Here is a 17184-nt window from a genome sequence, read left to right as displayed (position 1 = left end):
TCTTTTCGTTCTGCACGTCATCCTCATAAATCTCGTGTTGCCGCTGCATTTGCTGCCGCTGCAGTTGTTGCTGCTGCTGCGGATGTTGCTGTTGGACCCTAACACGTGGGCCTATTGCCTATTGAGTACATCGCATAGTTGTGGCCAATTGTCGGCCAAATTGTTGCGGCTTGAACCCCGGAAAACAGCCAATTTGCAGTTGGCCTCTGGGAATGTGCGACCTTGCAATTGCATCAGGGTTTTCGATGATGTCCGGTGATTTTTGTGTGGCGACAATTACGGAATGTGCGGTGATAGTGGTAACAGAAATGAGGTCTGATTGCCAGATTGTCAGATCGTTAGATGCAAATCAGTGACCCCATGCAAATTTGTGCTTGGCCTTAGCACCGATCGACCTTGTGGCACTTTCGGCACCATCTTCATCTTCAGCGGCCAAATTGAAGGAGCTGGCTCGAGATTAATAAAGCTCAGCTCACTTGGCCAACAAGCACGATCTGCAAACATAACGGTGCCGAGTGGTGGCCAACAAACCAAGCAAACAAACAAACGCGCCAAAACCGAACTTCTTTGGAGACCGACTTGTGAGTCACTTGTCGGCATGCGGAAGCTGCCCAGCACGACTCCACCACGGCTTGCCACTTCTACACTCGCCGAAAAGAGGCACCTAGTCTTAGAAAATATATCAAAAATTTAGAAGACACATCGTACATCTGCCCCGTTTTTATACACGAAAGATTTCAGTAGTTTCCAAAATAGTCGCTTGATTTTGTTTAAGTGCATGGATGCTGGTTGGTGGAACGCCAACGCCGACTTGCCACTGCAACTGGCAACAGCAACTCCTTTTCCACCGCCAGCAGCGCGACGGCAATTTGCCATTTTCGCTGTGTCGGAGGCAGCACTTGAACTGGATTAGTGGCCTGCCCGCCTTGATTTGTGACAAATCTTGATGACGCTGGCTACCACCGAGTGCTCGCTGGCGGCATGGAGCATGCGGCATGCAACCAGAAGCCACTGGCCAGTAGTCAGTAGTCAGTAGCCAGTAGCCAGTAGATACCAGTAGCTGGAAGCTGGAAGCCATATGTGGACTGACCCAGCAGCAGCAACACCAACTGAACTGAACTGAAACTGCGGAAGATCGTGAGCTGATTTTGTTTCGAGCCTCATTTTTTCGCTTGCCACAAATTTCTCTTTTTCTTGGGGTCAAGTTTGTTGCCGAAGAAGCGTTCTGATTTCCCTCAGTTGCAAGTTGTTGCAAGCTGCAAGTCGCCAGTTGCCAGTTGCCAGTTTGCAAATGCAGCTGCATGCGATTTCTAGCTCGCCGCTGACTAATGAGCTTCCCCATTTTTGCGCGATTCGCTTAATTAAAATCAACATCACAATTAGGCATTTTCGACCTGGGGCACTCTGGCTTTCGGGGTCACTTTTCAGCGCGATTTTTCAAACGTGATTATGAATTTGAGAGCAGCACATTTGGTTCTTGGCCATTTGAAACCGTTTGGCCCAAAAAGCCGGCGAAAACTTAACGACGCCTACACGTGTCAATCGACTAGGTTGGTTATACAACATTCAAATCGATTTGCAACTTTGAGTCATAAAACAAAGAAACAGGTGAATAATCAAGGTGCTCGAATGCCAGACGCTCTGGGAATTCAAATGAAACTCAAGCGTAACGAAATGGTTAAGTAACTGCAGTGAAGTTATGTACCATTTCTAAATATATTACTAACACTTAAGTTGTGTTTGCGAAGAGAGTTACGCCTTCTATTCCCCAGCAAACTGGTTCTAATTATGCCAAAGTCGCCCAAAATGCGTTCAATTTGAATTCGGCCAGGCCAAAAACAGTTAGCCAAATAGACGTAAATACGTGATTGGGGAGTAGATTTGGCGAAAAGTGGATCAATGAGCGCGCGCTTTTGGCGCGTTTTCGGATCGAGACTGGTTAATGTGATTACTCATGGCCATGTAATTTGGCATGTGAAGTGCTGGCCAAAATTATTATTAGAGCCAGGGGATGCTACCAAAGACAGGCATGGGAATGGCCCGGATGCGACTCTATTTCGCCACTGATCAGTGATGTCATGGAGCCGATCTCGCATTGTTTTGCGACTACCGACCGATCTGCAAGTCAGCATCGATCATTCCCAGTGACTCATTGGCCAGTTGGATAATTACAAATGCCCAGGGCGAACTTGCTCAAAGTCGATGCAGCGAATATATATATATATATGTCCACCCCGCCCTCCTTCGAAATGGAGGAAAAAACAAGCAAGTCTGGAGCTCTGGAGCTGTGGAGTTGTGGGCCTCATCCTTGGTCTTGGCCGCTTCGAGGAATTCACTTGACTTGGCCAGTCTAATGCTGCCAACCAGGAAATGCCAATCAATGAGGAATACATGCGTTGTCCGCCGATAGAGAGCTGGAGTTGGACTCGGAGCTGGAGCTCTGGAGCTCTGAAGCTCTGGAGTCGCTGTCCCTGTCTGTGTCGCTGCCTCGACAAAACAAATAAATTAAAAATTGCATTAAAATGTAGAAAATGAAAAACGTTGCCTTTTCCAGCTGATTTCAGGTAGGCAGACAGGCGGAGTACCAGCTCCACCAGGCGGAGAGGATGGGGATGGAGATGGGGATGGGCCCGGGTTCAAGCCACATAGCATATGGGGGATATGGCATAGCTGTGCTGTCAACTTGAAATCGCACGTTTTCCTACGCGCTACAAAGTCGCGTCGCGATCGCCGATCGAGGAGAGCTTTGGAGCTTCGAGTTGGACAGGGCAAAATGTGCTAAAATATGCGCAAACAGCCGAACGGCGAGGGAAGCGTCTTGTGGTCTTAACCTGGCCCAGACCAGACCAGGCCAGAGCCGACCTGGCCAGACCAAGCAGCACAAAGTCATGGCACTCACACTGCAGCTGCAAACTGCAAACTGCAAATCCGAGCTGAAACTCGAAGAAGAACCAATGCCGCCGACGCCGCCGCATATGAGTGAGTGTTTTAAATCATGCTGCCTGCCAAAGTCATGATTCATATACCGTTAGCTGCTCATTTCCACACAAATAAATCCCGAAAAGCGCATCCCCGGTTCTGGCCAGGCCAAAAGGCGATACCCGGCCCATTCCCACTTGATAGTCGGGATAGGCCATCGAACGGCGCCCCAAGCGCAGTCTGCAATCGGGATTGGGATCGGGATTGGGATCGGGATTATTGGTATCTTGGGGATCTGCCGAGGTGCTATGACCAATTTCACAGGTGCTCCAGGCCAGCCGAGATGCGATTTATCAGTAGTAGCGAAGGAGTGGGAAGCTCGAGAGCATTGGAGGCCCCCCATGGAAGATAGCGTGCCCTTTCTTCGTATTTTACCTGACATTTCTACACGTGCATTCGAATAATTAAAATGATGTACCGTCATTAAGAGATGAACGTGAGATTTGGACCAGCAGAAAACCATGCTCATTGAGAAAACAAATTTGCCCCGGCAATTTCACTTTTATTTGGCCAGGTTCAGTCCAGTTTATTTGCCCCCCCGGACAAAGGAAAGTGTTCTCTGCGAGCGATGAGATATAAAAACCTATTAAGAGACCGCCATGGAAAGTGGTTGTCTCGGTAAAAGTTATGCAGGTGTGTTGTGCTGGGCCTTAGTTTACTTAGCTTACTTATGGTATATATTGTCGGGTTCCTTTAGACTATCCAGATTCTATTTTAGTAGCTCAGCGGCGGTTAATGCACTTTACACTTTGGCTACCCCATCATAAAGTAAACTAACTTCCGAGAATGTTCCGAAAAAAAAAAGAATGAGTGACCAAATGAGAGATGAAATGAAATTGAATTTCATGGCTGGTCAACTTGGCTATTACGCTGGCAGAAGAATCAGCCAGTGGGGGGCTATTAAACCCCCAACCAGTTTTTATTCTTATTAACAGAGGCGGGTTCTTAGAACCGACCGCCACTGCGAGGCATTTCGGGTAAGAGTTTCCGCATTATGATGTTCGTATAAGTATAAATACTTGCCATAACACTTGACGGCATGGCATGAGATGGTATGGTATGGTATGGTTTGGAATGGATTGGAATGACTGTGCCATCGAGCACACGTATACCCAATTAGAAGCGCCCACAGCGCGGACTCTGCCCGGCTGATAAACGATCTTAACCAGCCACTCGAAAAAAATCATCCTAAATTAGAGAATTCCCCCCGTATTATTAGCCAGAAAAAACATTCTGTGGAGCCGAAAAAAATGGATAGAATCTAAAGTGTAATATTCATCATACGACAGAATGCAATGAACCCATACTTATTTTTTCTCAAATTTTCCAGAGGGTGTGCTATAAAGTGCACCCCGAAATGTGGAAAAAACGACGACGAGAAGAAATTTATATTTCAAAATTCTTAACTCAATTTATTAGCGCCTGCAAATTGGCTTGAAATTGATTTTGGCATCGCGGGCGAGCTTTCAACCCCACGAGATTCTAGATAATTGCATGAGCCAAAATAAATTGACTGTTCGATATATGGATTTTTATTCGCCGCGATGTGAGTGCACAATAAATTATGCAGCGGCATTTAAAACACGAATTTCAACTTTGCCATCAATTTCATGGCCATTGTTCGTTCGGCCAACTGCAAGTGTCACACCACAAAAGCCGCTGACCTGTCCACTCGGAAATGGCAAAACATATATTTTGCATTTCAATTAGAAGCCAACGTATTGTTTTCGTTCTCCATTCAAGCTGTACGAGTAGCTCAAACTGGGCTTAAAGCCGACTGAAATGGCAGGAAAAGCAGGGTTGCAAAAGGCCAAAAGGATGGGGCTTGTGGCACTTGAAGGCAATGAAGTCAAGTGGCAAAGGCAAAACAATGCAGAAGCGTTGGAATTTCCCCGCACAAGGATATGCCGGGATACAAGGATGTGCCGGATGGGATAGTCGACCTGTGTACCCGTAACCTCTTCAATAATGAGCGCCATGTCTAAGGATGAAAGCACTGGTGTATTGCCTCATCAGGAGAACTCAAAGCCCATGTGCCCGACTTGTCTGTGTTGTCGAGGCACGCACCTTACTCCTGGCCACCCAGGACCCACAGCTTCTCCTGTGCTCTGATTGCTTTCCAGCTGCATAAATTAGATGGCTAGCAGCTCTGTCCCGCCCCTTTTCCCTTACCACTCTTTTCCATACTGCTTCATTTCGCGACTCAATTTGCTGACTTTTATTGTTTCAGCGCCGAACGAATGCACTGCTAAATTATTTATTTATGCAAATTGAAGCAGTTAAGCAGCGCAGCGGAACAAAAAGTGCAGCCATTTGTTTGCCTTCCAATTTATCATTGCATACTTCTGCGCGCCGACAGACCGACGTCTCAATTACCTGGTGCCCATCCGGATTCTTGGATAAATTGTCATCCGGACTGGAGTTTACATACCTGAAAGCAGACAGAGAGTGGGGAAATCGATTAGCCAAGCTGTGATGGATCATTAGAACCCACAACCGATCGCAATCGATCGGTGTGTGTGTGTGTTGGAATGTAAATCAGAAGAAAACAAGAGTCAAAAAAGACCACGAATTTGGGTCAGCTAGACACGAAAGCCCCCCAAAAACCAGATCTGTATCTGTATCTACATGTGTCAGACCATCAGAAATGCGACAACTCGCGTGCTGTCGTCATCGAAAGGGTGGGCAAACTGTTTATTATTCGGATGTTTCTCGTTTAATTGAACTGATTTATATTTATTTGCGCGCTTTATGCGGTCTGACTAAGCCGAGTGAAATTCCTAAATGATCGCACTGATTAAACAGAAAGCACACACACAATTTCTACAGAAAGCTGATGATTCGGAATTTATATAGCAGTGGCCACAATAAAAATCCCGAAAGAAGCTTCCAGCTCATTAGGGATTTCAGCCAGCTTCTATGCGAAGCGCAATAAGAAATCAGCATAGGCCATAATGAGCTCAGTTTTATAGACGATTCGAGCGATCAATCTCCATATCATCGCTCGATTCTCGATTCTCACATCCATTTTCATTTGCAATATTTGGCCGCCTTGAAACGTAACTGTATTTCTTTTATGGCTTACTTACTTACCCCCCAAATACAATGGAAATTAATTTCATTCACGAATCGCAGCAACATCTTCGCGTCAACACAGCCCCTTCACCACCGCTAACCATTTTTCTGTCCAAGAGCCGCGGGGCTCACAACTAGTTTTTATTCTTTTTGTATACTATATGTATGTATATATTTTTTGGGATTTTTGCTTTCGGCCAGCCGATTTCTTTTGGCCATTCAAACGCAGGCGACGACGACTTTTCGCATATTTTCTCACAAAAGAAAGGAATTTCTTCGATCTGCGACCAGAAAGAGCAGAAGAAATGCTCGAACTTGATTTGCCTATTTCGGGTTTTAGGTTTCTCGATTTTTCGTTTCTGGCCTCAGGGTAATTGAATTAATTTATTGGCTTTGGGCCCTGATATTTGCCGGCGCACCGTTGGCTTAATTGTGCTGGCCCCATAAACAGTTAAGTTTTGAATGTTTTGGTTAGACCCGTTTGCCCACCAATAATAACCAATAACCAGAGAGAAACATATTTAATTTGTGCAGTAGTTTTGGCCATCGTGCGCGTTGACACCTTGACCGCATTGAATTTGTGGGCCCTACTTTGCTTTTGGCCTCATTGGCCATTATGCTCGCCATTTGAAATTGAATCAAATTATGTTTTCTAGAGCTCTAAGAGCCATGCCAAAATGCCTGTCAGGGCTTTTGGCTCTAATGGACTTCGGAATGGCTTTAATGACGGGCCAGGAACTCGCCCCCATCCTGTGGCCAAAATTGGAATGGCCACTTGCATTAACACCCCGCGAAATGGCCATTAACAGCCACTTGCCAAATGCATTTTGCGGCTGATAATAGGCATTACGCATACGCCAGGTGGGCCTGCTGCTGCACTAGCAACTCCAATGGAATCTATGTCGCCATTTGGTTCCACTCGTTCCGCACACTTTTTCTTTCTACCATCCGACACTTTCTTTGGCTATTGAACTCGAAACCATCGGTGGCTGCAAACCAGATCGCAGCCGCTTCAGACAGAAACTTCCGAGACTTCAGCAAAATCCAGCGGCAACAACAATTTGGGTTAGAGAAATTCGCGCCCCACCACGACACACTTTAGAGTTGGAGTTCTTGCCACAAGTTCCCTGGTTCTAGACCACGATTTAACCTTGGCTACACGGCTACTTGGCTGCTTGGCTACTTGGCCATTTTGCTACTTGGCTACTTGGCTACTTGGGCGTAATGCGAGACAAGTGTCGTCGCTTAGTCGTAATGTGCTTAGTTGCGCTTACTTTCTTTGGGGCCCATAGAAACACGTTGGAAAATACACAGAGTCACAATGCTAATGCCGCACATAAACCGATTTACTCAATTAAACTTTAAAATCACAAGAAATCGCTGGCGGGAATGATGTTCAGTTTGGTTTTGGTTCGGTTTGGTTTCGTTTTGTTTCTTTCAAGTGTCTTTGAAATGCGCAGAAATGGTGCCCAAGGTGAAAATAGGCGAAAAACTGCCAGCGTCACAATTTAATTTGTTCGATCTCTTGAACATGCAGCTTTGGTTATCTCAAGTCGATAGATAATATTTCAAAACGGCTAATGGATTGATATATGGTTATGATTCAGAGGCAAAGAAAAACCATTAAGCTACACATTTGTCATTTGTCTAATTTTAAATGTTAACTAACTCACAAAGCAAATAGCTATGGGTGATCTTTAAAATTTAAAATACTACAGATTCATGATTGAGAATCCGAAACTTCCATACGTGTGACATAATTTCTGCACCTTTAAAGCCATAAAACCTCGAACAAATCCCATAATATTGGCCATCGACAGGGACTGTTTTTGTGTGTTATGGGTTCAGAGACACCGTCGTAATCGGATTAACTGATAACCGAGTGTGGCAGTCACGGCGGAGCCGCTTGCATCCGGCAGATACGTATAGCACGAGATACTCGCACCAGATGCCAGATACTAGATACGAGATGCATGACCCGGCCTCGGCTCATTAGGCTTTCGCACAGCTTTTCACTCAATTAGCGGAGCATATCATTTGCATACACTGGGTCTAATTAAATTATGCGATGTGATGTGACGTGGTGCTCCTCCTCCTGTCACGATGGCTTCCCTATCGGCTCTTTTCTGGTTCTGGCCATGGTTGTGGTCCATCGCCACTTGCCTAACGGCGAAATGGAAGCCTTAACAATGGGACATTAGCCTGGGCCAGCCTATCATTATGTAATTTGTCGGGTTCTCGACGGCTCCTTTCTCCGGTATGTGATCTTGTGATGTTCTGGCGGTGGTGTTCTTATGCCATATTATGATATTCTGGTGTGCTGATGTCAGAGCCCGCATCATAACTTAAAATAGTAGCTTCATGGCAGCCAATTAAATATTTTAAAGACTTTTTTCTGCGCATTTCGGCAGAACGCGGAGGGAGCTGTCCTCCGCAGTTGCTTTAATCTTTCTTTCCAAGATACGAAAATTAAAATAAATTAACATAAAAGTCGAAGAGCCCAAGAAGCCGAATAAAGCTGGCTGCAGCGTCTGTTAATTGTTATGATAATGCCAACCAACTCAGTACAAGCTATGTGTGTGTAATCTTGATTTAAGAAAGCATCTAAACAAAAGACCAGGAACTATTGCGATATTGAAAGTGACTATGGAAAGTCGCAGATCTGCTACAGTTCATCAAACCCGCAGGTGGATAAAGTTACGCATACGCAGCGTTAGCCGGCGATAAGCTCGTAAACTTCGCAAACTGTCGAACTTTGCGATTCGCTCCCCTGAGTGATGGAGTTCTAACAAAGTTTGTGCCTATCTATCTTTCTATGTTAGCCCCAAGCAGCGGAAGTTCGCCACACTGAAGACTCCGTTCAACTCCGATTCAATCCGCAACCGCAGTCGCAACCACACGACTTAAAGTGCCCTAAGTCGAGGCATTTATGTCATTATAGCCAAGTCTATACACTATATATATTTATATATAAGGGTAGACATTTCAGGCATTTTTAATTAAAATGCTGCAGCAGATGTGCCGCGGAATCTGGAAAAAAGCTGAAACCACAGAATGAAATCGGATTGGGATTGGGAATGGGGCAGCCGCAATAACAACTACAACTAGACTCCGTTTCCGATATCCGTATTGGCCATGTTTCCTGTTGGCTCATCAATAAATCTGTATTCCTGCTGGCGCCGCTGCAGACAAAACCCAATGTCAAAATTTGCCCAGCTCCCTCTGCTCCATGCTCCCTTTTGGAAATTGTCTATAAATCACACTATTTCCGACCAGGACACTCTTACATGGCATCCTTCACCCCCCCCAAAAAAAGGGAGACACAGCCAAACACCTGCTGCTCCTGCCCTGAATGTGCGGATGCAGGATGCCCTGGAGTCCAGTCATGGTCAGGGCCCTTCAAATGTCAGGCTCAAACGCTCTGGCCAGCTGCCAATGAAATCTCTGGCCAACCAAATAACACTCAAAGTCATTTCAGGTTGCAAATGTTTGCCAGCCAGTGGGACCAAAAAAAAACCCAAAAAAAAAACAAAAAAAAAGAAATGGGAGTGGGTACGATGGTCACATATTGCGGCAGCGTTTTATTTGCATTTTTTATTGGGCCCCCGGCCAAAGGAGCCGGGATGCGGGCAGCAGGAGCAGCAGCCATGGAGCAGGGTCCAAAACCAGGACCAGGACCTAGAACAGTGCACTTGTAACTACTATAAATATATCGTTTTGGCTTTTATTTCATGGGGAATGCGAGAGGGGTGGGGTTGGAGGCTTTTTCATGGCGGGTCTCGTCGGGCTCGTTGTTCGGCCATAGTTTGTATTATTTATGGCTAACTAAAAGCTTTTACATTCGGGCTATTTTAGTTTTTACGAGTTTGACAAATGTCGACGCTGCTTTGGCCTGTTGGCCATTTAAAGCTGCGCGCCAGTTGGTGTGGGCATAAATTCTAATTAGAGCTGCTCTCGCTGGAAATTTTCGGCCTGCAGGCTGGCTTTTCATAAATTATGCCAAAGCACACGGTGGAAATTGAAATTCATTTGAACCAGTAACAATGAGAATTTCTAAGAAATTATTATGTGCAACTATACCTAAGGTTCTTGATTCTTCAAACGTTCTGGAAGTAACTCTTTCTATATTATAATCCATTTACCTAAGCCGTATTTTCATTAAAATTAATTTCTTTCTTTCTAAATAAGGATCTTCGTAATAACATATTTCTGCCTGTGCATACGGCAACTATTTGCACAATGGCCGTGGCCAAGAGACCAAAAGGCCAAAAGGCAGTCTGGGCCGCGGCGCGTGGCAGTTACGTTAGCGGTGCAGTGGTGCATTGGTGCAGTGGTGCGGTGGTGCAGCCAGTTGTGGATGAATGAGCCAGCCACCGCCGACTGAATGGCAGCAATTTGCACCAGCAGCCGTCGAGCCGAACCGAACCTCTTTTTTTTATGAATGAATAACTTTGAGGCCGTTTTAACGCCTGGCTGACTTTCGCTTTAATTTGGTTGTAAGCAAATTAATTTTTATTAATTGGCAGCCGTAAAGATTAAAGCGGCTTATGCAGCCGCTCCACTGCAGTGACCCCTTCCCCCTCCGGCCAGCCGCACTTCGAAAATGGCCTTAATGGGAGGTCTGGTTTTTGCCCTACAAAGAGTTGACACCCCAGTTCGATGGGACTTTTCGATTGGGTGGGAAAATGTCGCGGAAATGAATAATTATTATTGAATCGGACTTCAAACAATTGCGCAACGCGTCACACATGTGCATAACACCGGTTTAAATGGCCCGTAAATTAATTATTATTAGCCATAGAAGTTGGCGTTGCATTTATTTTAATTTACAGAAGCTATGCTGCAGCTAGTCATCTCAGGAAATAATAATTGAAAAATTTATTGAATAAAATCAACAAGTCTTGGGAAAAGTTCTAAAGATTTCATTTAAATATATCTTGAATTAGAATGGAAAATAAATGGAATAATTTTCTCGACTCCAAAAAGGCTTTCACTTGATTACTTAGAATGTGAAAAAATTAAATAAATAAATAATTGAATGCTTAGATTTTGAAATAATGAACTTAAATATTTTTTTCTGAAAGTTTTTTGTTTTGTTTGAAACCTTTTGTAAGTTCTAAGCACTTTAAATCATTTCATAATTTAAAATAATAAAAGTAGTATTGAAAATATTTCATCACAGTTAAGCACTTAAAACTTCTGGAACTTCTTGAATCTTCTGAACCACCAAACACCACAATGTCCTTTTCGAAGGACTCACGCTGCTCGAATCGAAACTCACCTTTTTCACGCAAGTAACAGAACGGATTTCGTCGTTTAGAACTCAGCGAAGAATTCTGGGGGATCACTAGCCACTTTCTTTGTGCTTTCGATTTGTATCTTTGATTTGTATCTCCACAGAGTTATAAGATCCTTTAAATCGCTTTTACACTTAGCTCAACATTTCGCGCACTTCATGGGTTTGTTCAACTCGATGTTTGTTCACTTGACAGTTTTAGCTGCGATGCTTGTTGGTTTTTATATTTCTTTAGGGCAAAGGTAATCCACTGGAGGTAAAAGGCAAAAGAATGGTTTTGGCCAACTGAGGATGGTGATGTTCTCTGTTGGCGGTTCGTTTCGGCTGCTTGGGGCACCACCAAGATACAACCGCTTCATAAAATTCAAAGAGACTGGACCCAATAGCTTCTCGCTGCTTATTTATATAGCCTACGTAGCGCGGCGGTTTTTTTCCCCTTTTTTTTTGTATTTTAAATCAAAGGTATGAGCTGTGGTAGCAGCGACGCCGGCAGCGACGCGGGCAGCGGCAGCAAAAGCAACAACTTGCAGCGAAGAGAGAGAGCGCCTAAGAACCCCAAACCCCAAATACAAACACACTCAAATGCTGTGCGAGCAAAGGCAAAAGCAAAGGCAGAAGCAAAGGCAGAAGCAAAGGCAGAAGCAAAAGCAAAAGCAAACTGCTCATCAATTGGATCTCACTACGCCGCGGTCGACGTCGCCGGCGCTGCTGCAGCGCAGTTGCGTTTGCTTTGAAGCCGGCTTCGGCGACGCCAAAAGCTCGGCTCACACGCTCTGCAGCTCGGCAAGTTCTTGGTCTTCGGTTGGCAACTTCGTGGTCGCGGTCTTGGCCATGGCCAAAACGGGCAGAAGAAGAATTGGCCAAGACGACGACGACGACGAAGATGATGATGAAGATGATGATGCTGTAGTGGATGCTGCTGCTGCTGCTGCTGCTGCTGCTCTTGCCGCTTCAGTCAGTCAGTTGGCCATCAAGCGGCTCTTTGCGGTTTGGTTTGGGCCAAGAGTGGAAATAGCGTGAAGTGAAGAAAAACACAGACTGAAGGAACCCAGTCAAAATGCAAAGTACAGGTGTTGACTTCTAATTAAACAAGGGGCGACAAATATGGCTTGGATTTGGCTGCTTTGGACCAACCGGTTCTTTGGTTTTAGCCAACTACACATAGCTTCCCTGGTGGACAGACAGAAAAGAAAAAAAAAAGTGCGTGACTCCCGTCTGCGTAGTATTGACCTTTCCTATAATTAAAGCCAGTTAATTGTTTCTTGCTTTTCGCATTTCTTGGCTTTGACTTGCGAAATTCCTTTGTTCGGTTCAATTAATTATTTAATTACTCGACGCCAAGTTGGCAATTTCGCACTTGGCTTTGTCTCGTCTCCCCGCATTTTACTTCTATTTTACTTTGGCTTTTTTTTTGTTGTTTTTTTTTGGCCAAAATATAAGTTGCAAGTCGCGCGCGCGCTCTCCTCACTCACTCACTCATTCAGCTTAACCACTTTGCACGCGATAGTATAAGATGGCCAAAAGCGAGTACGAGTTCTACCAACCGTTTGAACTGGGGAATTTGGCTTGTTTCCGAGCCGGTGGCACGTCCATTACACGACGCGCACGTTTCGCTAATGAACTGAACATTTCCGCTTTGCCGGCATCCTTTGGCCGCGCTCAGCATCTTGGTCCTTTTGGTCAGGCGGCTGGCCAGATTTCCGCCACTGCGCCGGCGCGTGTCGAACATTTGAGCGTGGAATTTGTCGCATTGCCACCATGGAACAGCAATCAGCACAGCAACGCAGCAACAACAACAGAAACTACAGCCTGCCCCTTGGTGTGGCATCTCCGAAAGTGGCATAAAGAAAAGCCGGGAACAAAAACCACCCGCTCCCGGCAGTCGAAGAGCTGTCCAATACCAATCGCATTCGGAGCACTCAAAGAAATGTCGTGCAAACGGGGGTTATAATTCAATTATATTAAATTGCATTACAACTACAGATGTTTTCTACTTTGTGGAATATTTGTAATATTTTTAAGAGTGAGGAAAAGCAAATATTTTTAGATTTTTCATAGTGGGAAAGTATGTATTACAATCTAGATAAAATATAAAATATAATAATATAATATATATAATAATATAATCATGCTAAAACAACTTATGTGCGATTCCTGTGGATTCTTAGGTTCAGTTCTGAATTTTCTTTGAATAGTTATATAGACTTTTTTCTCAGTGCATAGAAGGCAATCCCGACTACGTGTTGCCAACTTTTGTCGATTGTCGCCTGTTGTTGTTCTTGTTGTTGCTGCTGCGTGGTGTGTGCGCTTGTGTTTGTTTTGCTTGTGTGTTTGTTGTGTTTGCTCTGCTTGTGACTCCAGTTGTTGTTGTTGTTGTTGCTGCTGCTGCTGGGATGTTGCCGCTGTTTCTGATGTTCCTGCCGCCGTCTCGTTGTCGTGAAATATTTTTGGCATTTTCGCTTTATACGTGCAAATTTAATGGCAATTGGTGCGAAATGCCGGACATGCAAAGCACTTTTTTTTGTGAGGGAAAAGGAGTTGGCTGGCATGACAAGCGATGTCCAGGGGGGTTGGGTGATTCTGGGAGGTCGGGAGGTCATCAGGGGGCCATAGTGGCATTGTGGGTGGCACAGCCTCAATTGTACAGGGTGCAAACGCAGCCAGAAACTTGGTTCATTCTTCGACTTCGAGTTCTTTGTGCGCTCATTTCAATACATTTTATATAGTGGATTCCGGAGAAAGAGCTGCTGGGAAAAATTACCGAACGCAGATTGGGGTTTTTTTCTTTGCTGTTCGTGAATCATGATTCATATATAGAATACCTGTCGCCCCGCATGAGTGCCATTAAAATCGTTAACCATTAAGGCTGAGTATTGAATTGAAAGAGGATTTAAATCAACTGGCGATGAACTCACTTTTTGGGGCTTCCTTGGCATTCAATTAACCACACCCTGTTTATTTTTCTTATTCTGCAGCGGGACCAACCGCAGAGGCGACCCTCGCTAAGTGCCATCCATCAGGACCACAAAACCAGACCAAAAAACCAGGACAACTCAGTGCAAACGCTTGAGTAAATAAATAGCCAGCGACAGTTTTCGATGGCCGGCCAAAAGTCCAGTAGGAGTGACTCGTTCGGGGGCAAATGCCAAGCGACAACGTCGACTGATTTCCATTGTGCGATGTGACAGGTGTCACGGCGCGTGGACAGGTGGGTGGACAGGAAGCCAGGAGGAGCTGGGAGAAAAACAGGATCTCTGACCAGGGCCAAGACCAGCGGCGTCGAATGTCGCGAGCGGCGAGCGAAGAGGCTTCATGACCAATTAGCCTTGTTAGCGGGATGAGCTGCGGGCATTGGGCCATGCCACGCCATGCGGCACTAACGGTATCCGTATCTGTATCTGTATCTGGCCAACAAGAATTTCAGAACTTCAGAATGCCAGCGAACTGACACTCCACGCACGCCTGAGTTCAATTGATTTAACATGAAAGTGTAGCTCGGTAAATTGATTTCCAGAAAATGTTTAACTTCGCCATGGCCAATTTCGCTGGACTTTGTTATTGTCTTCTCGGCCATCAAAGTTTTACGCTGTTGCCACGTTAGCGGGGGATGGGGCTTTTAGTGCTGATGTTGCCAGCCAACGTTTGGCCAAGTGGCTCACTGGAAATAGCCAGCAATTTTAGCAAATAAGCTTTAAGACCATTTAAACGGGGAGAAAACAGTTAAACTTGTAAGCTTACACGCATTTAATAAATACTCTATTAACAATAAAAGTATTCTGTAAATGTGATCAATTTTGATTGCCATAAGCATGAGTGTTAATTGTTTTATACAGCCAAAAGTTGGTAGTTTCCGGTCCTTAACCTTTCGAGCATACCTTTTAGCCAGAGTTCGGGAAACTGACAACCCTGGTGGTCCATCCAAGCCGTGCCTAGACATCTCTATACTCTCTATATGGTATTCATTCGGCTATACATATGCAAACCCCCCAGCACTTTGTCTTCGTCTAGTAGACTGCGTATCAGTACAAGTATCTGTAGCTGACCGTAACGAATTGCGTCTGTTTCAGTTGTTTGTTGTTGTGCTTGCCAAAAATGTTATAAAGTATCTTTGGCTGGCGTTCTATTTTGGCGAATATCTGCAGCCCAACGCGAATGAATCCCGTTTGCAACCCTCGAAATAGCGAGAATCGAGAACTGAGCACTGAGAACCGAGAACGGATAGCAGTCGTCGCCTTCCAGCGAGGGTGATGACTGATGATGCTGGCGCGTCTCCGCGTCCTCCGACCTCCTTTCTTTCAACTTGGTCCTGCAAAGTAGTCTGCGTATCCTGCTTTTTTGTTGTCTACTTTCCGGGCGCTTTAAAAGTTCATTTGCACCGCCGCCCGCCGTCGCATTCTGTGGGCAAATTAAATAATAGGCTTACGGTGGCTTAGTGTCGCAATTGTTGCTGGCATCGCATTTAGCATGCCATAAAGGCAAACATTTTTAATAATATTTATTGCCGGGCCATTCATGTGTCTTTAATGTGCCCCAGACAAGAACGCAGCTCGTGCATAACAAGCGGCTTGTCATTCGGTTAGCCAAGTTAGTAGTCGAACGCCAAGCTCGAAGCTCCTTTGTCGTGTTGCCCAAACCACGCTCCATCTAACTTGGCCTACGCCAGCTGCATTGCGAATGAGCCACCATCTAGCGCCTATGCGAATTCAATCAAGTCATCAGTCGCCTGACCCTCGCCCCCATATCATGGTGCCCTAAAGTCCAGCCCGCAGACCAGACCCTTAAAGCATCCCAGAGTGCCCGATAGTTGGCCCCAGTTCGCTCGTGATTTGGATCGAAATTCTCATTTTAGTTCGGAATATATCTTCTAGATACATATAACTCTTCAACCCAAAGACATGGCCCCATTTTCAACTGGTGTAGCTATTCGCAGAACATTCCTTAAATGATCTGGCTGAAAACTAACAATGTTCTTACGTGATCAGCTCCAGATTGGCCACTATAAGGAACCCCCAGACGTTCGTAGGCAATTACGGTTAAGTGTTGGTGCCTTTCCCATGGCTGAGTACACGAAATGCCATTCATGAATCATTCTGAACTACACGGCTAACTATGGAAAATCAATCGCTTTTCGCAATGATTGCTTGTTTTGGCGCCACGTTCCTGTGCTTCTTGGCCAGCTTTTGTTGTTGGCGCCTCGAATGTGCAACGAATTAGCAAAAGTGATCGGATAAGCGAATTACAAATTGCAACTGCAACAGTAGCAGTAGCAGTTGCAGTTGCAAAAAACAGCCAATATGCCAGTTGCATATGCAATGAGCTGAGCTCCGTCAGTTCTGCCGTTTTAATGAATGGCTCGGCCAAGTAAGTTCGAGATCTACTCAGCTCAGCCACAGGACTTGGCCCTGAAGTCGGCGCCAGGAAAATCCTCCTCATGCATATGCAGGGCCATATATCATTCCGCACATATGCATATGCAAATACCATTTGTCACACAGTCAGCTCGCCTGGTTTTCTGCTTTTCTGGTTTTCTGTTCTCGGATTGGGCAGTTAGTTACTGTTGCATTTGGGCCAGTTAAAATGGCACCAAGCCTCGCCCCGCAAATCACAATTTTTAAGTGTCCGATTTTACTGGAGTTTAACGAAATTAAACAAGCCTTTTTATGGAGCATAAATCCAGAGATTGCCGTCGGCCAAACTCGGCGATGACGACAAAGTTAAGTTAAACATCAGATACGGCATTAGCTACACGCAGAGAAACGTATTTAACTTAAATAAATAAATATATAAAATAGTAATTAAATCTTGGCGAAAATTAAAATATGAAACAGTTCAAA

General features: G+C 45.1%; 1 protein-coding gene across 2 annotated transcripts in view; it reads right to left on the bottom strand.

Annotated features, from left to right (window-relative positions):
- Positions 1 to 12961, bottom strand: part of LOC6729511 (titin homolog) — a 38454-nt gene extending 25493 nt beyond the window's left edge. The window contains exons 1-2 of one of the 2 annotated variants that reach the window (XM_044923170.1): positions 12895 to 12961; positions 11336 to 11600 (exon numbers count right to left, since the gene is read on the bottom strand). The gene's annotated coding sequence lies outside the window, so the exon portion shown is untranslated. Of the gene's footprint in view, positions 1 to 11335; positions 11760 to 12894 lie in introns of those variants that run through there. The other variant, XM_016177490.3, reaches the window with a different exon arrangement.
- Between the last annotated feature and the right edge of the window lie 4223 nt (positions 12962 to 17184).

Source organism: Drosophila simulans, chromosome 3R (assembly GCF_016746395.2).
Source record: "Drosophila simulans strain w501 chromosome 3R, Prin_Dsim_3.1, whole genome shotgun sequence".
In the NCBI taxonomy this organism is placed as follows: Eukaryota; Metazoa; Arthropoda; class Insecta; order Diptera; family Drosophilidae; genus Drosophila; species Drosophila simulans.
The sequence above is the reverse complement of the archived record's forward strand: the minus strand, read 5'-3'. Positions and strand labels throughout refer to the sequence as shown.